This window comes from Thermobia domestica, chromosome 4 (assembly GCF_964235325.1).
Source record: "Thermobia domestica chromosome 4, izTheDome1.hap1.1, whole genome shotgun sequence".
Lineage (NCBI taxonomy): Eukaryota > Metazoa > Arthropoda > Insecta > Zygentoma > Lepismatidae > Thermobia > Thermobia domestica.
Genome location: NC_137457.1, coordinates 309,334,433 through 309,357,019, shown reverse-complemented (window position 1 = coordinate 309,357,019; position 22,587 = coordinate 309,334,433). Strand labels below are relative to the sequence as shown.

General features: G+C 36.3%; 1 protein-coding gene across 5 annotated transcripts in view; it reads right to left on the bottom strand.

Annotated features, from left to right (window-relative positions):
* The window catches only part of LOC145684286 (uncharacterized), a 68,970-nt gene extending 58,475 nt beyond the window's left edge, over window positions 1–10,495 (bottom strand). For all 5 annotated transcript variants that reach the window (XR_014131270.1, XM_081756442.1, XM_081756441.1 and 2 more), the window contains exon 1: window positions 10,041–10,495. The gene's annotated coding sequence lies outside the window, so the exon portion shown is untranslated. The remainder of the gene's footprint in view (window positions 1–10,040) is intronic.
* Between the last annotated feature and the right edge of the window lie 12,092 nt (window positions 10,496–22,587).

Genomic DNA, 22,587 nt, shown 5'->3' with positions numbered 1-22,587 from the left:
GAAAGCAGATGGAACAAGTCTGGACGCTCTACGATAACATTATGCAAACATCTTGCGTTTTAGTTCTCCTTTCTGTAGCCAGGTTTTAGTTTGTTTTTACTTTAATTCTTGTACTCAACGGAAAGAAAGGAAATGCCCCTACTGTGAGATTCTGCCCTTTGGGCCCAGAGACGTATAAATAAATAAAAAATATAATAAAAGCAAATAAGAAATAAAGAAAAGATATAACATTTGACATCTTTGAGTATAAAACTGACTACTCAACATACAATGTAAAACCACGAGCACAAATAAGTAGAGCTTGAGCCATAGACCACTCTTACCTCTACTTATTTCTGTTTATGACTGTACAATAGTGGTACTTATGCTCGTTGTCTGGATTATTATTATTAAGTATTATACGTATTGGCAGGTCCTGGGACTAATGAGGTTTTTTTCTTCTTAATTTCCAGTTTGGACCTTGGAAATTTTCCTTTCGTTCCTCGATTTTCAGCTTCTTCTTTCAACCCCCAATATCTTCTTCTAATTTTCAAGTCACCGATTAGTTGTATTCTTTTTCTCCCTACTCCTCGCTTTCCTTCCACCTTCCCCTCTATGGCGGTATGAAGAAGACAATTTCTTCGCAAGATGTGTCCAATCCAATTGGCCTTTCTACGAAAGATGGTGGCTAGAAGCGTCCTCTTGTTTCTTATTCGTTTTAAAACGTCTCCGTTTGTTACTCTTTCTGTCCATTTTATCTTTTCTATCTCTATCTGTCTGGATTATTAATTATAAAATGATTCAAACAAAAAGAATTCTTGCACCAGGAACAGTGAATACGTGCAAATGTCTCACAATGAGAAGTGCCGATTGCAAAATGAAAAGTGAATGCGCTCGGACAATCGAAATGAAGATATACATTTTAACAGGCCGTCATTTTACACAGAGTAATTTTAGAGTCTAGACTTGTACCGTCTTCTTTCATTTCCCAACAGCTTTTTAACGATATGCTACATGATCTCCCTTGCCATTTGAATAGGACCCCGTCTGGGATCCTACGGAGGATCCTAGGACAAATATTTTTACTTTCAGTTATTGTATTTTGAAAAGACGACACATATGTTTTCCTGTTTTGACAGCTGTTTCATCGTTTCAGGTATTTTAGGAGTGGCCATAAACTTTACAATGACGTTTTTTCTGAAATTTTGACAGACCGCTATTTTGTACAGGGCAATTTTAGAGTCGAGACTTGTTCCGTCTTCTTTCATTTCGCAACAGGTTTTCAGCGATATGTTACTTGGCCCCCTTACCTTTTGCAATATTTGACTTTGACCCCGCCTGAGACCCTGCAGGTGGTCCTGGGACAACATTTTTCCCTTTGATACGTTGCACTTTTAAACTGATCAAACGCGTGTTTTTGTTTTGCTATCTGTCTGATCGTTTACAATTTCTAGGGGTGGAAACGGATTTTCTGGATACCCTGTATAATCATGTAACTCGCACAGTATATCCATTCGGAAAATTTTTATTCGAGTTTCGTAATAGCTGTCATTAGTGCTTTCAATTGATATATAAACTATCTTCCACTTCGATATATAATCTTCCTCTCTCCCCTTGTAAGATATGTATCTGAAACATTTATGAATAAATAAAGAAAATGCTTTTTTCATATTTCGAGTGATATCCTTACACTTAACCTGTACATATTTTTGTTAGTTTTGTTTGTGTAATCTTACTTTTCTTTTTCGGTATCTATACAATTTAAAGATCATCTACAAACACGACACACTTCAGATTAACAAAGGGTGGTCCACAGACAATCATGCTGCTGCTGATGCTGAATTTAATGTTCCTTTCAGCAGCGAGGCTATCTCAAAGTAGACAATTATTACACATATATACAATCTCCCTCTCAAATTAAACCGACTGTTAGTACCTTGATATACGGTATATATTAGAGACGTTTAATTCCTCTATGAAAATTATTTTACAGGGGCATAGTATTTGGAAGCACAGGAATTAGAAGGGAAAGCTAACAAAAGTGTAAGTATCTTCGGAATCGAAGATCAAGGAAGTCATGTAGTCACTAACCATCAAAGAATCCTTACATTTTGGGAAGAACATATAAAAATTTGTATGATGAGAAAAATCGCTCCAAGAATATTGCTATCGAGGCAGAGGAAGATGTGGATGATGATGAAAAAGGACGCAGTATATTGAAAAGTAAAGTAGTACAAGCAATCAAAGACATACGAAGGAGGAAGGCTACTGGAGACGAAAATATACCAGCAGATTTGCTTAAGGGATTAGGAGACAATGTAATGAAAGTACTGACTTCACCATTAACAGGATTCGCCTGAGTGAAGAATGGCCAAAGAAATTTCTGGATGTTACAAAGATTGAATTTTAAAAAAGCAAAGAAGTGCAGCGATCACAAAACCATCAGCCTTACTTCCCACACTGGAAAGGTTATTGCGTGCATATTCAACAAGTAGATGGAATGTAAGACAGAAGAAATGTTGGAGGAAGATCAATTTTGATTCTAGAAAGGAAAATACATCAGAGATATTATTGGTTGATGAGAACAGTAACAAAACAAGTATTTGATCTAAAAGAAGAGTAGTGTTGGAGCATCATCAATTGCAAAAATCTTTGGACCAGGTCACTTAGAAGAAACTTCCGAAAATAGTTCCGAAGAAATTGGGGTCAACTGGAGTTCGACGACTCGTTCGCAACCTAAACATAGGACAACGAGTGAAGGTACGTTTGAATAAAGGGGAAACCATCAATGTGGAGATTGGAAGAGAAGTCAGACAAGAATGTAACATGTTGCCAAAATTATTTAACATCTACAGTGAATGTTTAAAGAAGGAATTATTAATGGGAATTTGGTATTTCAAGATTGAAGGGTAGATCACTAACAATGTCATTACGCACATAATATGATTAATATTCTACAACCTAAGAAGGACAACAGGAAATAATTGACAAAATAGTTGACAGTGGGAAACTATATTGAATAGAATTCAAAATGGAAAAATTGAAGGTCATAAGAATATGTCATGGAAATGTGGCCTTCGGATCACGGTAGAATATAGACATCCTGAAAAGCTCAATCATTTCAAGTATCGGGAAAGTATTTCCACGAGACACATCCTCCACCAAAGACATATGGTCAACAATTGCCATAGCTAAAAAAGCATTGAAGAAAAGATTAACTAACAGGCTTAATACTGAGCTAAGGAACAAGTTGGTCAAGTGGCACATTGCAATGTATGGGTCAGAGACTTGGACATTATGGAAGTTACAGGAGAAATATTTAGAGAGTTTCGAGATGTGGTGTTGCAGGTACATGATGAGGATAAAATGGATAGATAGAATACAATCGAAGATGTTTTAAAATGAATAGGAAAAAACGCATCTAGCCACTATCCCTCGTACGAAGGCCAATGGAACTGAATACACCCTGCGAAGAAATCGTCTTCTTCATAGCAGCATAGAAGGAAAGTGAGAAATTGCAATAACAAAACTGATCGATAACTTGAAAAATATAACAAAATATTGGGAGTTAAAAAAGGAAGCTGAAGATCAAGGAAGAAGCGTGCGAGAAACATTTCTAGATCTGAACCTACAACTGAGAAGAAAAAAGTGTTAGTCCCAGAACCCAACAAAAATCAAAATACTTAATAATAATATTTGAAATTAGAACACGGCAAATTATTCCATATCAAATTATTAAAATTGCCTACAATACCGTACAGTTATTCTCTTTGATGAGGCCGACTGTCGAGGGAGATTTGTAGGGGTCCAAGAAGTTAGGAACATGAACGAGCGTAGACAGAAGTGCATCATAAAGTTAAGATGGCGTGAATTGTACTTAAAATATGTATTGCAATTCAATGTTTTCCCACATATTTAGTTTTAGGTTTTTTTTGTCGGTTAATCTATGTAATTTATTTCCGCAGTACTGTCTTAATCGAGTAGTGTAACATATTTATTACAATTGTTTCTCATTTCACGATGACTTTGAAAGCTAGACCACACTTGAATAATATACCCGGTTACAATGAAGTAGTACATGCTCATCCGTGGAAGCGTACACTGTATTTGTTTCAATAGCCGACGTTGATTTTCACTCTTTATGATTCTGCGCTATTATTTAGTTTATAGGTATGTAATATGCAAAAGTTATATATATATATATATATATATATATATATATATATATATATAGATAGATAGATAGATAGATAGATAGATAGATAGATAGATATAAGCAAGTTCAATTAAATTATTATGACATTACCTTTAACATAAACGAAAGCACTATTCTGTGTATATAATGGGTATGCTTGGCAATTCAAAATCTGCACAAACTAAAATTGAAGAGACATTTCATTGCATACAAATTCCTCGTGAATTTGCAGTTAACAAACTTTGCTTAGCTTACAGTTAATTTCTGACTATCTCGATTAAAACTAGGGGACTTCCATCCTCCTTGGGATATTTTATGGGGAATGTTAAGAACCTAGCCCCATGACTTCGGTGTTCGAAGTTCATAACTTTAGGTAGGACATAAATCTGTAGATATTCAGCAAAGCAAATTGTCTTGTAGTACTGTATAATTAAACAAGTTAGAGAGTTCTTACCAGTCTATAAATCTATACACAAATTTATAACTTCAACTTCACATTAAGCATATTCATCACCTTGAGTTTTAATTCTTTAACGTTTGTCAGCTTGCTTCTGTTTAAAAAATGAAAAAAAAATCTAATGTAACGCTTAATTTCGGTGATTGCAGCCTTGTTCGTTTCAGCAGTCTGAAATTATGACGGTCCCTACTGTTATTCCTGTGTTTATTGTTTCGAATAGTGTCTTGAACTGTGCGAAGTGTTTCACGATATTCGAATCTTCACGATATATAACTACCTTCACGATATGTCAATGCCCAAAAAGTATTAGATTAGTTTTATTACTCAATAGCACTGTTTCCCTCCCTGCACTAAGAATGTTTGCATCCCCAGTTAACAAATACTTGGAAATAAGCGTGCTTTGTTTTGGTTTAAACTCAGTTTATGGTTACGGGCCGTGGTAGAGCGTTCACCTCTGATGAATCAGGTCTCGGGTTTATACCCTGCTCCCGCCTAGTGAACTTTGTGGTGGAAAAACACCGTGTGCGTGGGTTTCCTTGAGGTTCTCCCGTTTCCTCTCACTTTTTCATTCAAACATTTCATTCATTTCTCACCATCACGGTTTCCTTTAGCCTAGGCGACATCACGTTGAACGTAAAATTTAAAGATTTCATTTCATTTTATATTGATGGTTTTACCACGCTTATCATCAATTATGACTATATGCATTATGACTTTTAACGACTTAAATGATGTACAAAGAGTACATGTCTTCTTTCCGCTGACACTAGCATTAGACACTAGATTATACGTAATTTATCAGATATGATATTCAAAGCATGTGATTTTCTTTTTGTACTTGTCGGAAAGGAGAATGTTATCCGGCTTTTAGAATATCGTGATTGACTTTTATATATGTCTTGCTTTATATTTAACTTGCAAAAGTACAAATGCGTAATTTGAATATTGAGATTGTAGACTTAATTGCAAATTTGGAACATCGACGAAAATGAAAATAGGAAAATTTATGTCACTTTCGTGTTACAACTTGTGCTGTGTGAGATCTGAAATTAGTTCCTATTTTTCTTTCTGTTTTAAGTTTTAAAGATTTTCTCTCAGAAGCGTAATAATTCATCATGTTACTCTTCAAATAGCCACTCTCAAGTTTTCATTAATTTAGGGAGTATGACAACAAAGAAAATTTACTCAGCTTGAGAAATGGTGCCAGAATGTCCTTTTCTACAAAACACTTCCGCAACAGAAAACTGTGCTGGCTTTACTTTGGCGCAAACATTTTGGAAGATTTACAGGTAAAATTCAATACTTTGCATGCAAAGATATATTTATAAAGAACAAATTTCCGCAAGCGATGTAATTCAACACAAAGCAATACTACTGTATTTTATTTTTACAAATGTCGGGTTACTAGCGCAAAATCATTACAACTGCTTCACGACGAATAAAATAATTGAGTACATGTGAAAAATGACTATACAAGATGCTACTTTCCACCGACGGTATATTTCTGCAGAGTGTACAGAATCTGTGTTGTATTTACAATGTGGAACATTACTACTATCAGACCATGACAAATGCTATTTAAGTTCGTACCATTGTCGAAACACAATTTTTTTCACTACCCTCGCTCACACAGATACCTACAATCGCTGATGCTCCTGGTTCCTTCGGACACCACACCAAGCCCTGGATAGAGGGCCTTCGACCCTTGCCCGATCTGATTCAGTTAGATAGCCTCCATGCCTTCAGGTAACCACCTGGCACACCTGGGGATGTGCTTTTGGTACTTTAGTGTTTATGCTTACAACTCGGTTAGGAAAGAAACATTGACAACATTCTAACAGAATTTCGAATACTGAACAAATTAATCACATTAATTAAAATATGTTTAAATGAAAATCAAAGTAAAGTCTGGGTAGGAAAATTTTTGCCCACGTCGAGAATAGCCTGAAACCAGGAGATTCGTTGTCGCCATTATTATTCAACTTTTTCTGAAATGCGCTATAAGGAAAATCAAAGATAACAACCAGGGCCTAGGGTTTACTGGCGTTTACCCCGTTACAGCATATGCAATGACGTAAATTTAATACAGGATGATACGAGAACGACAGAATGAAATGCAGAGGTCTTACTAAACGCTTCCAGAGACATGGGTTTAGAGTAAATGCACAGAAAACTAAATACATGAAAGTACGTCGGTACCGTAATATGGCATATTATGAATGCGTTAAAATATCGAATAATATGTTTGATAAAATAGATACTTTCGAATATCTAGATTCATCATTAACAGACGAAAACTATATTCACCAAGAAATTAAATGTCGACTAAAAGCAGGAAATTATTATTCAGTTTAAAATGTAGTCACAAATTCAGTCGAGGAATTTGAAGCTAAAAATTTATAAAAGGATAACCATGCCTGTTGTTCTGCATGGTAGCGAAACATGGTCTCTTCTTTGGAAGGAAAAACATAGACTCAAAGTAGTTGAGAACAAGATCCTGAGACGAATATTCAGACCCAAGAGAAACGGGAATGGAGAATTGCGGAAACTTCATAACGAGGAACTACACAATTAATACAATTTACCCAACATTGTTAGGGTCATTAAGTCTAGGAGGTTTTGGTCTAGCTAGGATGGAAGAAAGTATGAATGCTTTCAAAGTCATAACTGGAAGACCAACCGGCAAACGACTATTAGGAGGACCTAGGCGCAGATGGGAGGACAATATTAAGATGGATCTCGCACAAATAGAGATACAAAGTAGAAACTTGATCCAGTTGGCTAACCATAGAAGTCAGTGGAGAGCTTTTGTGAATGCGGAATTGAACCTCCGGGTTCCACAGGCCATAGAATTAGTTAGTTAGTTAATAGTGTTTATGCAAACCTCCAGACGCCATATTAATTCGCAAATCGTGGAAGAACCCTAATTTTTCAACAACTGCTTATGATGTCCCCTTGAATTTTATCTATGCCATACGAAATAATTTCATGTCGCATAGAACAAATCACTTATGAAACAACAAGAAGGAGATTAGTGAAATAATTACGATTTTTTAATAATTTCGAGTGATGCTCCAAAAGGAAACCTGAATGCAACAATGAACAATAAAAGGCAGGTAATAACTAACAAGCAGCTTTAGAAAACGTTTGGTTAACCCACACAAAGGCGTACCGTCAGGGTAATACTTGCTCTTGTAAACTATTTAATCATAATATAAATTATAGCACAAAACCTAACAGCGCACTTCTATTTTACACCTAAAACGCACTGTTAATATTCATCCAGACATTCTCGAATCTCACTCTCAAGAGACATTTAAATACTCTCAGCAGCTTTTGCTTCTAATATTCACGAGAGATGGAACACACACAAAAAATGAAGCTTTCTTCATGATCACCACTTTCGGAAATAATAGCACCGGTAATTGATGCAGATATTATAGTTACTGACTACGTTGCTTATTCTTAAATGTAATATCTTATATATTCATTTTCATCATATAAGTGCTCATTAAGAATAGCGGAACTCGTGCTTGGAAGATATAAGCCCACGATTTGTTACTTCTCAAACGACGTATAATGGTCAAGGAAGTTATTTATGTTGACGCCCAATATTTAACTCGGATATTAATGGAGATAAAGCACTGAAAAGCTAGTTCATCACCATATCATGGTCGGTATGTAAATATCACATTGAAGGTGGGAACTTAATTATAAAAGGAAGATAAATTGGTGCTAGTTTAGTCTTGGCACATCACATTTTGAACAATTTATACGTGAAATTTAATATTTTGCTTGAAAAGACATATTCATAAGGAACACACTTCTACGGGCGACAGAAATAAACACAAAATAATACAGTTGTACTTTAGTTTTACCAAAATAGTGTTACTAGTCTAAAATCGTTACAAAGCTTTATTGTGGGTAAAATAATGGAATGTATAACAAAGATAACTGTATTATATACTAACTTCCACCGGCGGTGTATTTCTGCACAACGTACCGAAGCTATATTTCATGTTAAAAATGGAGTGTACTAGCGTAAAACCATGACAAGTACTATGAAACTCGTATTGCCAAAACCAGCTTGTTTTCACTATTTTCACTTAGGTGTACACTCACCGTAGATGACGCGCCTGTTCCCTTCGGATACACCCTCATTCGGGTCACCAGCTTCTGCGTGGCCTTGCTCGATGAAATAGCATTCGTGCTTTTCTGACGCGACCGGGAGAATTTACTTAAGTTTCCGAGGAAGAACGAGTGAAAGTCAGGTAAGAGGAATAGTACAAGTTAAGAAAATGGTTGTTTGGGATGATGAAAGCGGCACTGTATGTGGAGGTGGATGGACTACTTCGCAGAGAGGTACATTTGTTTTACTACACAGATCCATAGATTGTAAAATATACGAAAAAATTTGACGAAAGAGTACATTTTTTTGGAGTACGTTTAGTACAAGGGGTCCAGAAGCACGTAAAAAACACAAAATTTACAGGAGAAATGAATGATTCAAGTACTTAGACGTAACATAACGTAACCAAATCTAACCTAACCTAACATAAACTAACCTAAGCTAACCTGAACTAACCTAAACTAACCTAATATTAGTAGAAATAAGCGAAATTCTATTTTTTTTTTTTTTTTTTTTTTTGAAAATTATGCGGGACTCCTACACTAATATAACAAATTAAACTAACATAAACTAACCCACCCTACCCTAAACTAACCGAATGTGAACAGAAATTATCAAAATTGTAACATTTTTAGAGAAAAGAGCTGGACCCCTTCTGCTAAACATAGGCCCATTTTTTACTATACAGATCCATAGATTGTAAAATCTACAGAAAAATTTGGGCAAGTCTTTAATTTGCCCATTCCATGTCGAGAACAGAACACAACCAACCTCTGCTGGGCTTCTAACCCGTTCCTACTACTAATACTATGGATCCTATTGTAATACTTAACGCCTACTGTAACGTAATCTAACGTAACTTAATTTAATCCAACCAAATGTGACCGAATGCAGTACATTTTCGTTTTTTTTTTTTTTTTTTTTTTTTTTTTTTTAAATTGCTTCGGCGACACAGCACTAATGCCGTATATCAAGACACCGTATTTATACTCAACACATAGAACAATTGTAATTTTCCAAAAATTACTTTTGTTTCCTCCTTTAATTTTATAGATGCTAAACGGGGTAATGTCATGTCACCCACAGCAAATCTTTTGCAGAACAATATTAAGGAAATTAGTGAAAGTAGTATAATTTTTCAACTATTATTTTGATTCGTGTACGAAAAGTAAACCTAAAAGAAGAAATTTACATTTATAAATTTATTATTATCACAACATGTTTTTATTATAAATTGAAATCAGTATTATATCTAAAATAATTTTCTAAGAAGTACAAACCTCAAAATAGTAAAGAAAAAGCGACAGTTTGAATGTTACTCCTGTCTTGTCTTGTAGTAGACCATTACCGGTGAAATAGGTAGGTGCACCAGCTCACTAGTTGTGGGTGCTAAGAATTCAAAAGGGTCAAATGTGAACCTAACACGGAGGATTTCTGATTCAGAAACAAAATTGAATAAAATACAGGACACAATTGGGAAGAAAGGACACAATCGGGAAAGAGGTCAAAATCGGGAAAGAAGGTCAGACAGTGAAAGAGAGCTGAAAAACTAGTTGAACAGGGCAAAACGTTAGAGGAAAGTGGGAAATATAAAATGAATAAAGAACAAAAAGTAGAAAAAGAAGGGGAGGGATGTACGTGTAAATATAAAAGAAAGTGTAATGAATTCCCACTTAACTCTCTTCCTCACAGAGAACTGCACACACGAGGCACTCGCCGTAATGCCCACTGTCGAACTCAGAATGTTATTCTCTGAAGCATCTGTATTCAAAAACAATTTCTCAGTGTTGTCAGTTCCTCAATTACAGTGATCCCAGGGCAGGTAAGACTTAGATTTCTACAAGTGTGTTGACGGATTATTTCATACTTTAAATTACTGGCATAAGAATCATAGCAAAATGCAGATATTTGTGATGTCTACATTTTATTCTTCTAGATCCCCCAAAACTTTGGAACCCTCCCAATAAAAATGTCTGGGTGTCCGCCTAGTAAGATCTCACATACTGTATTACTTTCCCAGTGTTCTATCAAATGTATATATTGTCCTATTTTACAAATATCTTGACTCGTGTAGTAACTGCTGCAAAAGAGGAGTTCTTAGCTACATTAGACCAATTTCCAAGAAAGAGCGTGTAGAGTAAAATGATAGTGTCCCGCTTTTCAATTGTGGAAAATCTTCAGAGCAAAGGGTCATCAACTGAAATAAATTCCTGAACCGGGAGTCATGTCCTCTAAATGCGAGTCCTTCGGTGATATCAATAAAACGGACAAGTTACTCATTATTCCCAATTTTGTAGTAGAATGTACTTTTCTGTACATTCCAGCAATATCATCGTGATTCCTAAAATAAATTTTACCAAACGAATAAAACTTTTGTCGCTGACTGTATATGATACAATGGCCACTTGCAAATAACTACCTAACAACATCAATATTTGGATAACATTTTTCTTTCTTTTTTTTTTCAGAAGAAAAATGGACTCCCAACAGCAACCTTCTATCTCATCGATGAAAATTCAAAATCAGAGGAAAGGATCTGTAGGGAGGGTTGAGAAGCAGAGGGGGAAGACATACAAATTATCAAGAAAGGGTTTGATTTTAGCTTGCGCCAATTATTTAAACATTTTATGACAAACACTAGGTTTGGATTTATTTCTTATAAATTGTGGTGGACAAACACCGTGTGCATGAGTTTTAATCGTGTTTTTTCCCGTTTTTTCCACTTTTTCATTCCACCATTTTATTTATTTTGCATCATTACTTTTTTTTAGCATAACCGGTATATTTGTGGGACGTAAAGCTTAAAGATTTTATTTTAAAAGATAATGATTGTTTTTAAAGTATCTTTGTTTGAGTTTATTGTTTACGCTATATGAGACGTGGGCCTTTATGTTAACAACGTTATTTCCGTGGGTTTTCTCAGTGTACTTTCATTTCCTCCCACCTTATCATTCCACCAGTTCTTCCATCACCACTCACTTATTGTAATCATCGTGTCCCTTAGCGTAAGGGGTATAATTGTGGGACGTTAAACTGAATTATTTCAGTTTTTTCTTGGGGTGAACTTGAAGATAATAATAAAAACAACTATAAAGATACCAACGAATTTAACCCTGTTGAGGTTTAATGGACCCAAGACACTTTCCTTTCTTGTTTTGACCAATTGCCTGATAGATGGCCCTAGCTTTTCTTATACATTCCTTTATTTAGCTTACTTTCTTTCTTTAATACAGTTTCTCTCAAAATAAGGTAGGTTTTTTTTAACTTGATTTAGTAGGGTCACAAGAAATGCCTTGACATGGTTTCGGTATGGGGGAAGTGTCCGCAAGGGCGAAAGGTCGTGATAAAAGTTTCACGGACGAAGTAATAAAATGTCGACTAAAAGCAGAGAATTCAATACTGAATCAAGAGGCCTAACCTCTCTTGTGTGAGTTAATGTGCGAGCGAGGATCAAGTGTTGCAAAACGCATTTGTGAGCAAAGCACACGTACTGCACTTAGAAGGTTGACGAAAGTTTTCACTTTCGGAGGGCAGCTTGCTTTTTGAATCTCATCACATCATACTTTCTTTCACCTTCATCCTCATTTAGGCTTCGGCCCTTGGCTACACTCTTACGATGACTGACAATGGCAAAAACACTGGACAAATGAATCTCGGCAGACCATCTATATCTCCTTCGATACCCAGTACTTCAATAGCACAACCATCCACTCGAACTCGGCATTTTTCTTGGAGCCATGAACCGATCAATGTATCTCGAGATAGACACCCATCAAGCGAATCTACGCAATCCGCGAAACGCATCCGGTCTCGCTCACCTATAACGTCAATGGATATCGAGGTTGAACGACAAAATACAGGTGTATCTTCTGCAGTATCTCCAACTATTTCATCAAATCATACGCCTCTCTTTTATTTCATCCTTACTAATTTTGACGCTAAGTATACGAACCCAAAAATGATTTTTCTGCAAATTGCTAAGTATGTTCCTCGGGTACGAGACACCCTAGTTCAAATCGTCAAAACCAAAAATGGCTATATATTAAAATCTAACGATCCAAATTTTGGTATCACAGTTCGTAATAAAGCTTCTTACGAAATTTTTGGTAAGAACGCTAAACTCACGAAGCTCACGGACAAGCGAACGAAACAACAGCCACCTCCTAGAAAACCACCGTTTCTGTAGGTTGCTATTAGGGGTGTCTCCCCCGATCTAACTGACACAGAAATTCAGGAGGAATTAGCACAAGAAGGGATTTCAGTGGATAAATGCATTCACATTCGCAATAATAATGGTCCAACATATATGGTACGCATTTTGTCGCAGCGGCAAGATACCATTGACTATCTTCTCAGATTTGGCGCACCCATCTATAAGAAAATCCATCGCGTCGAACCATCTAAAACGCAGGGTCCGCTTCCAATTCGTTACGAAAAGTGTAAGATATACAATGACCATACTACGGCTAATTGCCGTAATCAACCTAAATGTGGTTACTGCTCCGGACTCTATGATACCAAAACATGCCCGAACTTAAAGGGACCCCCTAAATGCAATACATGTGGTAGTTAGTGATGGGTAAATTCCCGGGAAGATATTTTTCGGGAATATTCCCTGGGAATATTCCCGGGAAGATTCCCAAAATGGGAATTTATCCGGGAATTTATGTTTAATCAGAAAGATTATTGCATTCTATTACTATATTATGAATTAAAAGTAGAATTAATTTTTATATCACAGCATATTATTACTGTTGTCCGCAGAGGACTCTTTAAAAAGTATATTCTGAACGGTATTATGTTACTTTATTAACACTTTATTATTTTTAGAGAATACGCATAAATGTATAGTTATTTACAATATGTTCTATCAATTAGGCCTAAATATGTGTGAAAAATATATAGTAAGACCTAATACTTTTAAACCACTAAACAGTTTAAATTTATATGTAAGTGGATTTGCTCAACTTGACTCTATTACTGATATTATAAACACATTAAATTTATAAATGTTATAAACCAACTAGATTGGGTAAATGCTAGAAGATACTTGTCTCGCCAATTTATCAACATTTGCGCATACAGATACGAATTTAAAAAAAAAAAAAAAAACATGTTAATTCACATGTAAAAGAATTCCGAGTACCTCTTCAGAAATTCGTAGAGCTCCTCCGTGGCTAAGCGGTTAGCGTACGCGCCTTTGCCGCGGGAGACCCGGGTTCGATTCCCGGCGGGAGCTCATGTGGTTCGGATTCCACGTTAATCAGTAGGTCCACGTCTCACATAGCCTCGCTGCTGAAAGGGATGCTAAACTGAAATTCAACTCAACTCTTCAGAAATTCGAGTCAGAGAGAGGAGACAGACCGACGTCTATTACTAATGGTGCTTCAGGGTTTATTAATAGTAATTCATCTCTATTTCTACATAATTCTAAATTACTTTACAAAATGGTTGCTTTTCATCATTTGTAAATTATTAGTTTGCTAATTTTGGGTGTTCTTTAGCATTGGGGGCCAGCTTTTGCACCTACTATTTTGCGATATTCTATTCCGATGCGGTTGTTTTATGGTTTCATACATTAAATTACGTTACCAACATTAAATTCAGAGAGCATTGCAGAGCGAGCGTTAGCGAATGAAGGCGGGTTAGAGCCCCGCATAGCACGTTGTTTTTTAACTTTGTTACCAACAATTCACTTTCTTTCCTCACAGAAATCATTTCCACTTACCTTTCCGTTTTGTATAAATCCTCTACTGCCCTAAAAAAATGTGTTCGATACTTTCTTGACTACTTTAACATCACTATCAACTCATTTCTTCCGTAAATCATCCTACTTTTTGCTAGTTTTGGCCCCTCAATACTAAACAATTACCTTACTTTTTAGTTCAAATGGAAGTGGAACTTAAAAACTCATATTATTAGTTATATAAAGTACCGTCAAATAATATTAAATTTTTTAACCTCCAAATTCTTTAAAACCCAGAAGTAAATCATAATATATTAAAACAAAGCAATTAGTCATATGGTTCTTATTAATTGGAAGATAAAGTAGAGAAATGGAAATAAATTGCTTCCCGGGAATTTATAGGCCAGGGAAAAAACCCGGGAATATTCCAATTTTTAAATTCCTTCCCACCGGGAATATTCCCACTGCCCATCACTAGTGGTAGTGGGCTTCACCCTACATATAACTATCGTTGTAAGGCTAAACCAGCACCCACACATGAGTATCCGGAACTAACTGTTCCATTAAAAACAGCAGACAAAACTACACCACCTACACAATCACTATTGCCTCCGTTAACAGTCGAAGATCTTATACGCTATGTTAGTCTGGTGTTACAAAACATTTTCCCTTTTCAACGAGCTCACATCATTCAACATATCATTTCTGCCGCCAAATCTATTTTTAATATTAATCTCCATGCAACTTATTCTAATAATTATGTTCATTTTCACATTGGAACCCTGGAAACCGCTGTTTTAAACAATCTACACTGTCTTCTTCATAATGGGGATTAACTTTCTTTTCGTCAATATTCGATCTTTTTCTCAACATAGACTGTTACTTGAATCTTTATTAATGGAAGAACATATTAGTGTTTTCGCTTTAAATGAAACCGCCTTAAAACCGAGTATGCTAGCTCGTATTCCTGGATACCAACTGCAACGATGCGACTTTCAAGATCAAGCTCAACGGGCCCAAGGGGGAGACAATAGAATATTTCCCAAAGTATCCAGTTCGAGCCTATACTCCACAAGCTTTAGGTAATCTCCCGGAATACCTATTATTCACTATATACTTTCCATCGATTATTATCAATTCAGTACAATCTATATTCGACCACGTCAACGTATCCCATTCGAACATTTTCGATACATAGCCACCAACTTTCGAAATATTATCATCATGGCGGACATTAATATCCACAGTCGTACTGTTCGAAAAAAAGCAACTTTGAGGACTACTTAAGTAACGATCTTGAGCTCCATCTTAATGTTCTTCCTGCACACACCAGACCTATCAGTCAAACTACACCGGATGTCGTCATCACCTCTATGAATTTCCTTAATGACTGTCAGCTTACAATACTGGACTCTATTGGCAGCGATCATCATCCAATAAAATTAACGTTCAATCGGGGACAACCCCAATGCCCTGTAGTAGCACCTCGTCAAGTTCCGAGGTTTGATAAGGCAAATTAGCCTCATTTCCATGAAGATCTAGAGCACTCTCTTTCTACCATAACACCTCCAACTACTGAAACTGAACTTGCTTCCTGTCTTACTGCTATTACTGCGGCAATTCAAACCAGTGCTCAGCAGCACATTCCGATGCAGCAAGTACATCCGCACAAACCAGCCCTACCACCGACATATCTTCCGCTCATACAGAAAGCCCGACAATATCTTCGGGAATATTATCGGACCGGGAATGACGCATGTCTTCGTCAGCATCAACAATGACAAAGAGCTGTTCATAACTACCTTGTTGCCTATAAACGCCGCAATTGGATTAAGACCTTATCCGAGGAAGCGCATCCATCTCGCTACTGGAAGCGATTTAATCAACTCACTGGCAAGAGCACCACAATAACCTACCCGCTAGTTGCAGATGGCATTCCTCTGTTCCCCAACGAAGAAAAAGCAAACGCCTTTGCTACACAACTCCAGACCGTTTTTACACCAACAGCGGCTTCTAAACGCTCTGAACGGAAAGACCTATCTAGCATTCCTGCTTTACAACCTTCAACAAATCATGTCATTGATCCGGAGCATCCACTCACTACACCCATTACTACCAACGAAATCCATTCTACACTAAAACGGAAGAAAAATACAGCACCTGGGATTGACAACATCTCTTATCGACACATAAAAGAAGCTCTACAGCCATTTCTGCTAACCCTGGTAACAATATATACTTTCATACTTCAAACTGGTTTCTATCCTTCTGATTGGAAAGTCTCAAAAATTTGTATGTTTCATAAACCGAATAAACCTGTCCATTCAGTTTGTTCATACAGACCAATCCAACTCACATCTGTTCTCAGCAAGATCCTGGAAAAAATCCTTGTCTGCCGCCTTCATAAATACCTCGAAAATACTGGACTATTACCTATTCATCAAGCAGGTTTTCGGCCTAGATTCTCATTTCACGATCAACTGCTTCGTCTCAGTACCATAGTTACAAATCAGTTTAACAAAGACTTTCCATCTTGTCTCATTCTAATGGATTTAGAAAAGGCATTTGATAAAGTGTGGCACTATGAGCTAATTCAAAAACTGTAGTCATTCAAACTTCCCGTCTGCTATCTAAGGGTAATTTACTCTCATTACAAATCGCATTGCGTATGTTGCAGTTGGTAACACACTCTCTTGGCCTATATTTCCGTTTACTGGAGTACCCCAGGGGTCTGCACTCAGCCCATTATTATATATTCTTTACGCTTCAGACACCCCTTCAGTACCACGAAATGTTTTCACATTCCAATATGCTGACGATACAGCTTTTCTTGCACTTGGCAACACTGTCCAGCAAATTAGTCTTGCTCTACAAACAACTCTCGACAAATTCATCAAGTGGTGAAAGAGATGGCATCTGTCTATTAACAATGACAAAACGCAAGCGCTGGTTTTCCTACCACCTCACAGCCGTTCTAGGGTTTGCCGAAACCCCACACTCTTATGAGTAACTGTTGATGGGTACATTGTACGCCCTACCAACACTGCTACCTACTTGGGCGTCGTCTTCGATTCCAAACTAACTTGGAATGCTCATTTACAAAAATTAAGAGCTAAGGCTAATCTTCGCTTAAATCTTTTACGTCGTCTCACAGGCACCACTTGGAGCCTCAAAGCAGATGTTTTACTCCACACCTATAAGATGTTTCTCCGACCTATAATCACTTTTGGACATATTGCCTGGTGCAATGCTTCTGCTTTCTTGTACGAAAAACTTTGCATATTGGAGCGTCATGCTATTCAACTAGCTCAACCGACTTAAGCTTCCATATCCCACGTGGCTCACGTATGAGTACATCAACTTTCCAAAGCTCACAGAACATCTTGCACAACTCTGTATTCGGTACATCACTTCTCGCATTGAAACGGGCCATCCGCTATTCCTGGACATACTTCAGTCTGATGCTGTCACTGATGCCGCATACCGCTACAAGCATTCTCCTTTAAATATACTCATTTCCTTATATGTCCAACATGCAAACCTCACAGAGCACGAGCGTGACATCTATGCCATTTATATCATTCATGATCATATTCCTCGTGTTTTTTCATCTTAGCACAGACATCCTCACAACTAACAAGGGCTTCCCCTTGTGATCATTAGTCCCGAGTCGCCCCGGGACAGAAGATTTAACCTGTATCTGTCTAACTAATTTCTATTTGTTTGTGATGTGCTGGCACTTCATCTCATCTTTCATTTATATTATCTTACATTTTCCATCAGTTAAAATACTATCTCGCATTATATCTATATATATACTCTTTTATATATATATATATATATATATATATATATATATATATATATATATATATATATATATATATATATATATATATATATTCTTGCACATTTACACCTATGTATTCTTCACTTTATTTTCGCTATTCACATAACTTTTTATCATTTTCTTGCCTTATTTAAGTTATGTATTTTGTTATATATTTACATTTGGCACCTTGATTGCACTGTTTCGTTTTGTGTACCACATAACAAAGATGAAAAATGAAATAAATAAAGAATAATAAAATGATGATATAACTCCCTTCCAAAACTGATGCACAACTACCACTGTTAATAATCAAGCTTCCCTTAAACCATCGCATTCTTTTCAATAATATATATTTCTGTAGAAAATCACTTGCCAAATAGAGGGCGTAACCCTCTGAGAGGCTGGAGAAGTATATAATTTTTCAAGAAACACATGATTTGTATAATTAGTAAATTTTCTTTTCTCCTCTCCGTAAAAAAAGAGCAGGGAATTCGTGTTACTATTCGGTTCAAAATCTCTTGTCGTCGCGAATTCTGTCGAAGAATTTGAAGCTTAAAATATATAAAACGATAATCATGCCTGTTGTTCTGTATGGTTGCGAAACATGGTCCCGGAAATCGAATTCGGGCCTTTCAAACTGGAGACCTCTAAACTAACAGTAGCCACGAGTGATCATATAGAGTTCTTAGTTGAAAAGCCTGAAAGAAATACTGGTACAGGAAGAAGACAAAATATACTAATATTTGTTTAAGTTTAGCAAACTCTTACTCGGAAAACAATAAAAACGAATACCCGTGCAGATTAAGAATATGTCACCTAGTTTGTAAGAATAAGCTCAAATTTTGACAAAACCTTTAAGTAATTTATATAAAGCTCAAACTTTGTATGGTTGTTCATTGATCCATCTTCATCTCTCCCTGAAGAATCCCGAAAAATCCAGTTATGGCGTCATCAATATGGAATTCATGCGTAATTTCTCAATGAATAGAGATAGACTCCTCATTCTTGCACTAAAATGTGGAGAATTGATTGCAAAACACACAAAAGACATTGTATGCACTTCACTGAAGCTGGACGAATTATTGAGCGAAAACGTGGTTGCGCTAAATCAATAAAATCCGTTCTGTTCAGCTAAACTAATATATCAGAAAGGAAAATCATATAAATTTGAAACTTTGTGGGATAGTTCATTAGTTTATCCTTACTTCTTCACGAAAATCTCCAATAACCCGGAGGTAGGTTTAGCCACCATATTGGAAAATGGCAGCAACCTTTAATTCTAAGCTAGTTACCCTTTATACAGGATAAAATGTAAACCATTCGATGTAAATATATAGTTATTTTGGCCGCAAAAATATTCTCATTTATGATTGATATCTATTGTACTCCATGTGATACAATTCCGGAAGAAATATTGACAAACATTTAACAGATAATAAAGATTTAAGAAATTTTTCGTAGTTTCTGTATGCCCTGTAGCGCTTCTGGATGAAAATATGTGTATATGCAAGTTGTGTATACTTGAGGTAGCGTGATAATATTCCAAATTCGTGATAGAATCAAAAAGTAAGTTACAAATTGCATTAGATTCATTTTGGCAAAAAGCTGTATTGTTTTTCAAGGTGGTATTTTACGAAAGGTAATACCATTACGATCATGGTAATGAAGTTTGTAAATATAAACACTGTATTCACAAATGTATTTCACAGTTTAGTTTTCATCAGCAGCAGCAATGAATAGCACATTTTCGCATGCTGTACCCTTGCAATGAAGACACACTAGTGAATATTTATGACCTGCCCGCTTACATCCACATCTTCTACTGCAACCACTTCTACAACAACATCTGATTAGGTTAAGCAAATTCTCTAGAGCAGGGGATGCAGCCGTAGCATATGCCAATAACGTGTTCTCAACATTTACTCATTCCCAATCTCTAAGATTTAACTTTTTACCAGGCCATTGTTGTATCTGGTGATAAGTTCTTATGCATGCTGGCGTGCTGCGTCTCTGGATGGCAGAAGTTAAGTGATTTCAAACTTGTAACTAAAAGTCTGACGTGCCAACTTTAGTAAAAATAGAATGCCTTAATTTATTCAAGTTTTGTGATTCTCCTCGAACATAGAGTACCAAGAGAAATGACTGTTGCAGCAGCAATCTCATCCGCCGTTGCATTAGCATACTTGAAAGCACTCACTGCGCCTCGAACTAATTTATTTTTTTTAGCCCTGTATCCTATAAATTGCTACCCTTGTAAATTGTTTTCTTCCCTTTTCTGTATATAGCAAAGGTGGTGTCGCAGCCGGAGACAGCCATTAGCCATCTCTCCCAAAGCCAGTCGTAATTTTGCTACATCAATAATAGATCTTGGTTAGATGCATCCAGGCATTAGCATGGTTATGGATACGCCTAGACACGATCAACCAATAAGCATGTTCAGTATATTTATGTTATTTGCTACAACTGTCACTTTTGTGTTTACATCATTTTCACATGCACTTAATGCTGTATACACAATAATTTCATCTGCATCATCAGCAGCCTAAATTACCTTTATTCCTGCGTTCTGTAATCGTTCAGAAAGAATACTTATTGTGCGACATTTGTTGGCCTCGTTGTTAAGAAAAGCTTCCTGGGATACAACAGTATGCATTATGGGTGCGAACTGAATGTGTGAAGAACGCTTCAGATTGCTTCTTCGCTTTCTCTCTTCTGACTTCGTAGTAAGACGCTGAAATCCGTCAGAAATTACAGTAGCCTCAGATGGGAAGTGAGTTACAATGTATGTCACATATGATGAGAATATATCTTCATATGTAGCTGGATTTGGCTCAACAATTTTATGCAAGAGGAATCCACCGTCTATTATGAACAGTGACGAAAGAGGCACCACATTATTACATGGTGTTAGTGTAGCTGATCTCTGAGTTTTACGCAGCGTTGATCCACTGAATAGAGGTGGTAGTTTGGGTACAAGTTCATATTCCAGATACTTACATAAATCTGACCTTTCTTTCATTATATAGCCATTCTGCAGAATAGCTGTTGTGTATGAGTTGATACTTCATCTCCTCTAACTGCCACTGCAGTATCTATTAAAGATAAAAGTCTGATTTTGTTTTAATGCTGAAGTTTAAGATTACAGAAGTTGTTACCGTATGTTTCCTGTAGTGCTTCAAGAATAACCTCTACTGCTCTGTCACAATTAATGTGCTCACTTGCAGCCACTCCTTTAGACATAGATATAAGGGGCCTTATGCAGATTCGTTCTGACGCATGATTGGTACCATACTAAAGGGTCCGACTAACATATGTTTCTTGCAGTAGTCAGGCATTCAGTATGACTCCAATCATACGTCAAAACGACTGTGCATAAGACGGAAGTTGTCTACTGTAAGCTGTGGGAAAAGGATTATGAGCAGGAAACCAGTCCAAAAATTTTCTAAGATCCACTTCATCTCTCGGTTGACGCACTTCATCTTTCGGTTGACGCACTTCATCTCTCGGCTGACTTCTAAGATCCACATGTTGTTCAGATGTAGTGATCATAAAACTTCCATGTAATTGTAGGAATCCTTATATTGTAATAGGAAGATCAGGGAAGCCTGTAATCCTGTGGCCATATTTTTTCATAATTGAGTTTTGTTTACAGATATGATTATAGCACTACTAATACTTATTATTGACATACCGTTTAATACCTTATTATTAACATATAGAAAACAGTTATAAGATATATTTGCTACAGGTAATGGCATAGAATAAGACTAATTTTAAACCTTGATATCCTCCTTGTCCTTGTTACCAATGAGCAAATCACTTTAAGAGAGAGATCACCGTGATAGAACTACATGTATCTCGAGCATAAATGCATTTTTTATGTTCTTCTGAATTTCGGGAAGACCCTTTGAAGTTGTTTCCCTTAAAAATATAACTTCTAAGTTAAATTTTCAGCATTCATAAGGACATTAAATTCTTATGCAACGAGGCAGTAGTATAGTAAGTATATTAAGGAGGTAGCTATATCTTATCGATTGCAAAGTAGAAGAGGAAATTAGAGTTATAATGTACCAAAACTTCTATTGTATTATAAAATGCTGTATACTTGTTATACTAACAAGCAGTAACCATTTCAGATTTTTAATGTATCTTTCGAAAGAAATCTAGGATATATTTCTGTTTGCTCTATAGTATAGTATGTATTCTCAAAGTCATTAAATTATAAGTAGAATATTTGATTTTTCATCTCAGTTTCCGCATTATACTTATGAGATATGCTTTTATAACAGAGGGTTTAACAAGTGTTCTG